The 11,528-nt window shown below is 32.0% G+C and overlaps 1 pseudogene; it reads right to left on the bottom strand.

Annotated features, from left to right (window-relative positions):
- Positions 1–9,132: 9,132 nt before the first annotated feature.
- Positions 9,133–9,232, bottom strand: LOC122100547 (annotated as a pseudogene).
- Between the last annotated feature and the right edge of the window lie 2,296 nt (positions 9,233–11,528).

Below are 11,528 nucleotides of genomic sequence, written 5' to 3'. Positions count from 1 at the left end.
AGTAGAAATTAAAATTCTTGGCATTCAGGAACATCTTCATAGATACTAATATTGGAGTTCCTTAAGTGGAATTGTTTTAATTCATTTGTTATTTTCACAAGTATATCAAGATGATTGTGTATTTTGTTTCTTTTCACTGCTTTTGGCTCTTATCTTGAGAATACTTTTTTTTCTAGCAAAGAGGAAAGCAATTGGATTGAGCAAGTAGCATATAGATTTCATAAAATGTAGATGCATAGATATGGGTCTTTTGTCATTTGCTAAAAGTTTCTTCCAGAAAATGTTATCAATTACTTATAAGTGATGCATAATTCCTAGATATTCCAGTTATCACATACACTTTTTGATTGAGTTATCTCTGTATAAACTCAAAAAATACCAAAAGAAACAAAGTAAACAATCACATCTTTGTTTTAAAAACTGTAGTTTACAAAGAATTTTTAGCCAACAACGAAAACATCTTTTTAGGTATTCTGCAATTTGTGTGAATTATTTTTAACAACATATATATATATATATATATATATATATATATATATATATATATATATTGCTGACATGAAATTCACATGCAATATATTGATCTCCTTTTATTGTATACATTTTAGTGCTTTGGAAGTGAATGGTACAATCAGAGTTTTTCCAAGCCTAATTTTCACACACTTGCATTTCTTCAAATAGAAATGCTGTAAATTTTAGAGCACACATTAAAATAGATACAAAATTCAGTTACAGGAAATTGTCCTCCATATATCCTTTATAGTGTGTCTTTTCAAAATTTGTTTTGGGGATTATTTCCAGATTCTCACACATACTATTCAAGTGCACTGTCAATGAACTACATTCCCTGTCCAAATAAATTTTTTACTTCTCTTTAATAATACATAGACGTGTAATGGCTGGATCATATACTATTCTCTTTGACCTTTTGAAGACTTGAAAACTGGCTTGTAAAAATGATTGCAGTATTATACAAATCACTACGCTATCTAGAGTATAACAATTTCTCTAAAAATGCATTGCTCTATTTTATGACATCTTTTTATACTATGGTCATAGAAATGAGTTTTATTTTTATATTTTCTTAGATACTAAAGAGGAGCTTAATTCATTTGTTCCTTTTATTGACCATTAATTTATATATGTCTTTAAAGAAATAACCTGTTCAGGAAAAAATTTATATGTAATTATAAGATATAAAAGTAGTTAAGACTCAGGATCATTGTAGAATTAACATTGTAGCATTAACAAATATGTGACCTCTATCGATTGGATATGTTTTCACTTCTTTCATAGAATTATGAAAGGTTATCAGTTGATATTAACCCGTTTATTCTTGCTTTTCTTTAGCCACTAATGTTTTCCATGTCACATGTTTAGAAACCTTTACTGATCCAATGTCATGAATTTTTACATTTACGTATTATAGGTTTTTATATCTTACATTTAGTTTGATAATCATTTTTTTTTAAATTTTTGTATAAGTTTTAAGGTAGTAGTCCAAGATCATTCTTTAAATCTAGAGAAGCAATAGTGCCAATACACCCATTTGAAATTCTATTTTTATTTGATAAAGTTCATGGCATCCTTTTAAAAATCTTTTGACCATAAAACTAAGAATTTATTTTTGATAAATATGTTACATTCTTCTGTATGTCTGTTCTCATAGTAGAACTATTTTGTCTTCATTACTAAACATGGTAATAAGATTCAAATCCAGTATGAGGGCTCAAGCTACACCATTTTACAAGATTGTTCTGAATGATCTGTAATCCTTGAACTTACATGCGAGTTTATTGAGCAGGTGGACCAATATCCTACACAGTTATCTAGATGTTTGATAGTCACTCATATTTTGCACCTTGTGAAAACACAAGGCCCCAGATATTATATATAGAAAAATGTCTTTGGAGAATGCTTGAAGCCACTAAAATTAATTTAGGAATGAGTTAAAATTTAGATAACACTACAGCATAATAAAGCTGAATGATAACGACTTTAGAGCTGTACTACAGAGGAGAGTGAGAGGGGACAGAATGATGGACCATGTAGGAGCTGTATGCCATTAGTTTTTTGTTTCAAAAGACAGAAAGACTTCAGAGAAAAGAAGCGGGAAAATAATCAAAGTCCTGAAACAAGCTTCTTTTTAATCCACTGAATAGTGTGGGCTGACAGTCAGAGAAGATTGGAAAAAATAAAATAGAAAATAAAGCATTGTATAGACCTCTCACAATGTAAAGAAATTGTAATGGAATATGATAATTAATTTCCAAAGAAATAAGAGAAAGAATAAGTAAACTCTAATGGCAAAATGAAGAGAGAAAAGAAGCAAAGTAAAACCTTTATCAATAACAAACACAAGTGTTTGAAAGTGGAGAGGCAGTGGAAATATTCTAAATAATAAAAATATGGATCACATTTTATCATATATAATTTTGAAAAATCACTAGTAATGAAAATTTAAAAGTCATAATTTAAAACAATATTTACATTAAAACTAGATAGTATAGTTCAGTGGTAAAACCTTGGCCTAGCATATGTGAAACCATGGATCTGACCCCCCAACATTACAAAGTACACACACACACACACACACACACACACACACACAACCACAAACACACCACATACACACATTTGGAATATTGATATTATCATATTAAACAGAGGAAATTATCACAAATAGTAAAAGAAGGGTTAATATATGAAATAATAATATTGCTCATACTATTGAAAAGTTTAGGAGAAATAACAAACAATACACTTGGATTCTTATAGATTAAGTAAATTGAAAATTAAGAAGTAGAACACATGATAACCTTTGCAAACAAGTTTTAAATAATAAAAATTTTGAAACATATATTGTTTTATTTTGACAAAAGATTGAGGTTACTGGTGTTTTAACTCAAGATTTAGAATATGATAACCAGCTGCGTGCTCCATATCTCGCTATCGATGGCTGTATCTCTAATCATTTCACTCTAGATATTCTTAGAATAAGGTCTCATAGTTTCCCAGGCTCTCCTGAATTACAAACCTATTTGCAGTTCCTCCCATAACTAGAAAATGGAAGCCACAAAATCACTATGCCCAGCTTAAACTTTTTCAAATTCAGGTAAAAATATTTTTAAAAAGTGACCAGGTAATGAAACCTTTCTTAATAAATTATGTGCTTCTTGAAAATACAGTAAGTATTTGTTACCTGGGAAAATATGTTTAAAACTATAAGAAAATAAATTTATTTAAATTCACCAACCATATAAAATTAAGAAAATAATTTTATATATTCACATGTTAAATATTTTAAAAGCAAAATATATGTGTCTGAATAATTTATATGTGTAAAAATCATGCAAAATTAAATTAACTAATCCTACAACTCTATAAAATGAATTACCCTAAAGAAACAAAAGAAAATAAGTAATTGAGTTCAAAATTTGAAATTTAGAAAATAAAATGAAGTGTATTTTTTAGGTGACAAGTAAATGTACACTTTCTCTATATCAATTTTATAATAAAAATACATGATCAAAGAAAGAAAAAGTACCCATTGATCAATAGCAATTGCAAAAGCATCAGTAGTTGTTTGAGTGTACAAAAAAATCGATGGAGGGGATAACAATGTTACTTCCATAAGAAATGTACTCATTATCTTATTTATGTAAATGTAACCCCTAAGTAAATTACGTTTAAAAGAAAATTAAATTGAAATTAAAAATAAAACAAATAATATACCAATTAAGAATACTTAGATCGAATTCTATGTCTCCATCAGAAAGAATGACATTGCCCCATTTGTTAGGAAATAGAAACACTTGGAAAAAAATTATATTAAGTTAAGTAAGCCAGGCCCAAAGAAACATAGGTCCCATGGTTTCCCTTATTTGCAATAACTAGTATTTGTCTGAGTCAAGCAGAAAAGGTCAGATAAGTTGATGTTAGGTGAAATGAACCCCAAGATAAGTATTCAAATGTTTTTTTTTCTTTCATGCGATTATTTCTAACATATTTATAAGATTATTTCTTTGTTGTTTTATATGTCCCTCCCCCACGGTATAACCCCTGCTTTCACTCTATTTGCTGCTGGTATAATTTTTGGAGGGGAAGGGAAAAAAACAAGTCGTTTAAATAGGGATACAGGTGGGCCCGCCCATTGCAACAATGAGATGTACAAGAGATTATGTTGAAAAACAAATTTTACAACTTTGGCTGTGGAGGGGCGGAGGATTAGGTAGGGGGGAGAGGAGGGGATGGGGAGAGATGGGAAGTGGAAACAAAGGAGGAGGCAACAATGCTTAATATGAAATGTACTCATAATCTTGCCCATGTAATTGTAACCCCTCTGTACAATATTTTCACAATAAAAAAAGAAGAGTTCTTAGAAGCCATTGGTTAAAAACTTTGTAAAGAACTGCCCCAAGTACCCAAGTAATATATTTTGATGATAGAATTTAAATATTTAAACTTCAACAGAGAAGCAAAAAGTTTAAAAACTGTTACAAAGTAAAGTAATAAATCAGAATATATTACTATAATAATCATTAGACGAATTTTTAGTGGTAGTTAAATATGTAAGAAATGAGTCAATTTGCCATGCGTTTGCACTTAAGAAGTGAGAAAGAATTTTCTAGGTCCTTTTAAATATATCATAAGTTTAACGAAGAAACTATTCTGTCACATCATATGATAATCAGATAAAGATTATATTAGAGCAAAGAACAAATACTACTATGTTTTTGGATGTTAAGGTATATACTTATTTTGGTTTTGAGAAATTGTGGGGATTTCAACTTGGTGTATTGTTATTGCTAGGCTGGCATCATATCCGTTGTTAATTTTAGGATAGGGTTCCCTTTCCACAATACCATGCACCTGATCTGTCCTTTTAGCCTTCCCATCATCAATGGCACAGAGTTGCATTACCTACCTTGGCTGGCCTGGATCCGGCAGTCCTTCCAATTTTAGACTCTAGATAGTGCAGGATGGTGGAAATGATCCAATGCACCCAGCTTTAGATTGAGAAGGTAGCCCATTAAAGTGTGGCCTGGGTTCTGTTCTCAAGCCTCCTAAGTAGTTAAGAGTACAGTTGGGAGCCCTGGTGCCAAGCAGTAAATATTTTTAAGCAATTAGACATATATGACTTAGGTTTGTGATTACCTCAGGAAAAGTATAAAAGAGCAGTGAAGCATAGAGGACAGGCAGCATTTTAACTAGCTACTCAGAGACTGAATCAGCTTAGCTAGCTACTCAGGAGGCTGAGATCTGAAGACCACTGTTCAAAGCCAGACCAATCATGAAAATACATGTGATTATCTCAAAACAACCAGAAGTGGAGCAGTGGCTCAAGTGGTAGACCACTATCCTTGACCACAGAAACTTTGGCATAGTGTCTAGGCACTATCAAGCCTGAGCAATGAATAACGCATGCATGAGCACATGCACATGCACGTGTGTGTACACGCACATATGTGCGTGTGCACACCCACCCACAAATGAGTATTTCAATGCAGAGTTCTTTATTTTTTTACCTTGCTGTACTTTATTTCCCTGTATTAGTCCACCAATTAACAAAATTAGCTAAGCACCTAATTACATAAAACTCATCATGTTTCTCTAAAGTCTACTCTCTTTTTGTAAGCCTGCTTTTATTTGACATAAAAGTAAATTATTCAGGAGGTCAATTAATCTCCCTCAACTCTGTAGTGTTAGATGATTGTATAGGTTCTTCCTAGCAATATGATTCTGTGAAATCCTGCATCAAGCAGCGTATTTCATTCATGAGAAGGGAAGCCTCTGTCAAACAATTAGTAATAGGTTTTTCGCCTCCTGGCAAGCATCTGTAGTTTTATTATATTGGTATAATTCATGATAAGTCTGTGAATGCCAAAGACTGCTCTGAAAATAAAAAGACACTTCTCAGTGATTAGCATTTGTATAACATTCATAGATATGAAAAAGTTTAAATATTACTGAAATTGCTTTGGTATAAATAAAGTTAACCTTGACTATCTTGAGAAAGAAGAATTGTTTTCTCAGCACTTTAGGTAAGAACTTGAGTGAAAGAAACCAAAGGAAATGTGAGGAACCACTCAATACATATATTCAAATGAAACAAACCAACCCAAGAAAACACAAATTAATTCAGTACTCAAGAACCTGCAGGAAATGCAAAAATTTATAAAAAAAAAATCAGCTATGATAAGCTTATGAAAATCTTGAATATATGGGAGTCTACTGTTGTGAGGATAGTGGTTAAAGCCCAGACTGGACATAAAGATCTGTACACAATGCCAGACACCTGTTATTCTAAATTCCAAGAAGAATAACATCAACTAGACTGAACACATGATCATACACAAGTAGGAAGCCAGATTCTATCTGAAAATTAATCTGGATAATTTAGGGCTGTGGGCATGACAAACTGGTAAGAACACCCATTTAGGAGACTAAATTCAAACTCTAATATTATGGATATTAAAGAAAAACTATGACTTCAAATAAATGGAATAATTGTAAGATTTGAGTATTTGTGTGGAGAAAAATCCATTAGAGAGATAGAGTGAACCCATGTTGCAATGCTTTCTACTTAAGTGATAATGTTATGTGGTACTCCAGACATAACAGAGTTATCTTGCAAAGGTAACTGAGCATGGAAGTGCATTTGGGTGATGAAAATACTCTACTTACACAGGTGTTAATTAAATGGATTTTTTTCAGTACAGTGTAGTTTTTGAAATAAGAGCCTGGGTGATGTCCCTGAGCATTTTCTCCAGATGTGACCACTTAATTTATTTTTAATTAATTAACTAATTAGTTTGATGCTAATACTACAGGTTGAAGTCAGGGCCTGGCTCTGTCACAGAATTTGTTATTTTTTTTTTGTTGTTTTAGTTTCTCAAGGCTAGCATTTCACTGCTTATACCACAGCTCCATTTCTAGCTTTTGCTGGTTACTTTCAAATCAAAATCGAATGCACTTCTTTTTTCTTGATCTGGTTTCAAACCACAATTCTCAGATTTCTTCTTTCTGATTATCTAGGATTAAAGCCATGATCCACCAGTGTGGCTTCTACTTTTTCCTCTATACTTATTTAATGCACATATTTAGATAATAAATATTGTCCTGTCACAAATTCAAGTTAGTGATGTAAATTTCTTCCTAAGACCATACAAAAAAATACCATAATATAGTGTAAGAGAACTTACTATTGAACAGATGAGCTTTAAGAGCTTTCTAATAGATCCATTATTTATTGTTACTCAACATTAGAAAAAATGTATAATGCAGTAAGTAAAATACAAGTCCTTTGGAAGGCTACTTAAATTCCTTCTTTTTTTAAAGACACTTGTTTTCATCTAAAAAAGTAGACCTGTCTATTGCCTTCATGTGATTTTGATGATTGAAGATGCTTAATGAAATGTCAAAATGTATTAGTGGTCCTTTGCTATCAATTCTGCCTTTTTCTTCTTGGAGAATATAATGATCAAAGCAATAATTCAGAATCAGAAAGCAAGAGTTCAGAATCATGCTTCCAGTGCAAGTGGATCACCAGTAAGTAATCCTTGATACCATTTTCCACAAAGTTTTGTCACAGATACAATCATCCTGCCTTCTCTAGCTGCTTTCCTAGCCTGTACCTATTCCTTCATTGTACAGCCTGTACCTATTCCTTCATTGTACAGTCTGTACCTCTGCTGTCCATTTACTCCCTAATCCAGTTAGAATAATTTCAAATAGTAAAAATGGAAAAAGAAAATAAATCATGGTGAAAAAACATATGCAGAAAATTCACCAGATATTTCTGACCAGTTCAACCAACATGAACTATTAGGGAAATACATGGACACCTCATTTCTACTGGCACTTAAAGTATCTGGTTAGGCAATTCTGATGAATATGAGTAACAAGATGAAAAAGTGAAGAATGGCAACAATTGCAAGAAAAAAATGGAGAAGGATCCAAGGAAATTTCTTCTTTGGGCTGCTGAAAATAACCAGCTTACTACAGTGCAGAGAATACTTTCCAAAAAGGCCATTCATGTGAATACTAGGGATGACGATGAGTATACCCCTCTTCGTCGGGAAGCCTACAGTGGACACTTAGACATTGTCCGTGAGTTGGTGGCTCAAGGGGCACATGCAATAACTGTAGATGGCTGGACACCCCTGCAGAGTGCATATACGTGGAATAATACCAGAGTGGCTTCTTTATTCATCATGATCCAGATACCAATGCCCAAACTAAAGGCTTGTTGACCCCCTTGCATCTTGCTGCTGGAAATTGAGATAGGAAAAATAAACTGGAACTGTTTAACCATTATATCAAACCAGGTCTGAAGAACCACTTGGAAGAATCTGTATTTGATATTACCAAACGGATAAGTATGTATCACTACCTCTTTGAAGTTATGGAAGGCTGTACAAATTGTTTTGCTAAATCCTAAATTTTCTGTTAATTTTCTTAAATTTCAAAAATGATATTAATTCCTTTGTGTCAATACAACATATTTTCACAATCCAAATAACAACAATATCTTACAGTAACAATTCACGGATTCTGTGGAATTCTTCAAAGTGAATTGCCTGCCTTTGATGTTAAAATGTATTCAAGATTTTTGTATACATCTATAATGATTTATGCAGAGTTTGTGATTTTGTTAATCAGAAATAATTTTAACTTATCTGTTGAAATGAGTAGTATAGAAACTAAAGATATTTCAGGTGTTTGTCTGAAAAAGTATATTTTAAAATATTCTATATTCTATGTTTGTATAGTGTGTCCATAATCTATTTTATTCTCTCCTAGATATAATACATTGAATTCTACACTGTTTTTATAATATATAGGTTCATTAATGTGTCCTTTCAGATTTCATTCCATATAGAAACAGTTTAAGATTCCTTTTTTTCCTAAGTCCTTATAATATTATATTTCTTTGGGATAAAACGAAAATGTTGTCTAATTTCAAAAGTTGTGTAAAGGCTATGCTATGCAAAGGCCTTTCTAAGGTGAAAATTTAATACACTGATATCAAACTAATTTTTAATTATATGAATTACGTGTATTGTTAAACTTGTAATTCTGTAATCAACATTTTAATAGCTGTTTGTCATTTCTTGCATCTGAAGAATGAAAAATTTTGAATACTTCACAAATTTTCATATCATCCTTGTACAAGTGCTATGTTAATCTCTGTATTGTTGTAATTTTGGTATACATGCTGCTGAAGAATGTAGTATCATGTAAATTTAAGTAGTTAATGATGCAATATTTATACAGGCTTATATGCTTAGGTGCCTATTTGTAACAAGGAAACCTTATTGTTCCTAAAAATGCTATTGATCTGATTTCCCTAAAATTCTGTGAATAGTTGAAAAAAATGTGTTGTTCAGTTGATTGCTCACATTTGCAATTTTTTTGTCAATGACTATTTTAAGTCTTTTTCATTTGGAATTTGATCATATTTTCAAGTAATTATAGCTAAGTCCAAATATGACGGCTTTTTCAAGTACTTATTTATCCAACTGTGTTAGCGCTGTGGAGCCAATGGATTCAAAGTAAGCCTTGTTTAAGAGCTATTTCTAAATTTCTGCAGCTGAAATTTTCCCAAATGAGGTCTTACTGGCACAAATGTCTACCTGACCCTTTACCCTTCTTCCATGTAGTCACAGACCATCCAGAATATCTTACTCTGACAGCATAGATTGTCTTACTGGAACAAAACTAATCTTAGTTACAAGGGATCATAGAGAGATGAACAGTTCAGCCAGAACTGTTCAGACTAGAAAGCATTTTATCAAAATATGATTGTTTATTATACCTACTATTTCAAAAGTAGCTAAAGCCAATAAGATGAAAAATTGTTCATATGCATGATTACTTAATGTCTTGGCCTGTCTATCTTCCAACCAGGCAGGAACTTATACTACTGCCATTTTATCACCAAATATTTTCATAGTTGTAGGAGAAGTCCATATGTTTCTCTTCATTATTAGGCCTTAAATTGGTAATGTTTTAACCACAGTGTTTCCTCTTGCCTCCAGGCTGTAAATCTACAAATGGTAAATCTTTTCGTTTGACTCTACCAAACACTGAAGTAGAGATAATAAAACAGAGTTGCCTTTGATACACTAACCACAACAGAACAGTGCAAAACATGTGCCTTTTATTATATTATATATAGTTATATATTTTACATTTATATGTGATGATTTCATATTTCACACTCTGAACCTTACTAGAATTAATTGATAATTTGACAAATAAATTAATATTTATTCCAATAAATAGAATTAGAATATAAATAATTAGGTTTAGAATATATATAAGAATATAAAAATATCAATGCAATATTCTAGGTATAAACTTGTGATACCTTCTAAGTGTTCATGGTCTTCTGAATTCACATGGCAATAAAAGAGTGTTGTTTTCCTCTAATCTATATGGGATTTTACTCTGCTGCTCTGTTTATTGTTTTAACTCGCTGGTCCCAAACTGTTTTTCTTCATATTTTTGAAGCATTCTTCCTAATTATGCCCAAATTTTGCTGATATGATGTCTAAAACCTACTTTTCTTCTGTAGGACCCATGGATCCTAGGATCTCAGGTCCCAGTTACCTGTATAATCAGATAACAGGGGCAAGACTTCTCACATAGGCCCATGCAACATGCCAACAGAAAGTAATTGAAGACCCATCTCAATTTCTCAGTTCTTATATTTCAGGGCCCCAATTCCTTGTGATGAGGAATTGGCAGCAAGCAATTGTGAAATGCAAGGCAACTTAAAATGAAGGATGAGATCACTGAGAGAAAGTACTGTAATTCAAACATTCAATTGACAGATGACAAACCCATATGAGTGAATAAGATCACAAGTGTCATGAGATTGTTTTTAATACCCCTCCCCTAATGATTAATGGAAGATTTCAGTCCAGCATAAATAGGGCCACAAAAAATAGTTCCTGGAAAGATAGATCCATAATTGGTCTACCAAGGCCTGGAGAACTTGACTTAGAGGTCAAATGTAATTCAGAAAAAAACATTAATTGAGAAGATCCTTAGTGCTTCAAAACACTGGTACTTCAGTACAACTTAGTTCTCATTCTCATACCAATGATAACCTACATTTAATCTCCTGAAAGTGTATTCCTTTTCAAATGAACCTTTTAAAATCATATTTGCCAAAATAGCATTCGATAAGTAGATGATAATTAGTGACATTACAAGTTTTTCAAGTGTAGGGAGCAAGTTACAATAGAGTTGATTTATTTACCCAGCACCAACGTCAAATAGGTTCAGCCATTCATTAAAGTGTAGAGATAGTACCACCCACCATATTTGTTGTTCAGTAGGTGCCTTCCAGAAATGGGTTAAATAGATCAAATATTTCAAACCCAAACAGCTATTGAAGAAATTTCATCATTTAATAAGGAATATTTTTAAAAGTCACAAATAGTTGCCTTATATATTGTTTTATGTTTTCCCTATCTGTCTAACATAGCAAGAAATATGACTTTAAGTCTTGAATA

Source organism: Dipodomys spectabilis, unplaced genomic scaffold, assembly GCF_019054845.1.
Source record: "Dipodomys spectabilis isolate Male_0828 unplaced genomic scaffold, ASM1905484v1 ptg000583l, whole genome shotgun sequence".
In the NCBI taxonomy this organism is placed as follows: domain Eukaryota; kingdom Metazoa; phylum Chordata; class Mammalia; order Rodentia; family Heteromyidae; genus Dipodomys; species Dipodomys spectabilis.
This window is presented reverse-complemented; position numbering and strand designations above follow the sequence as displayed.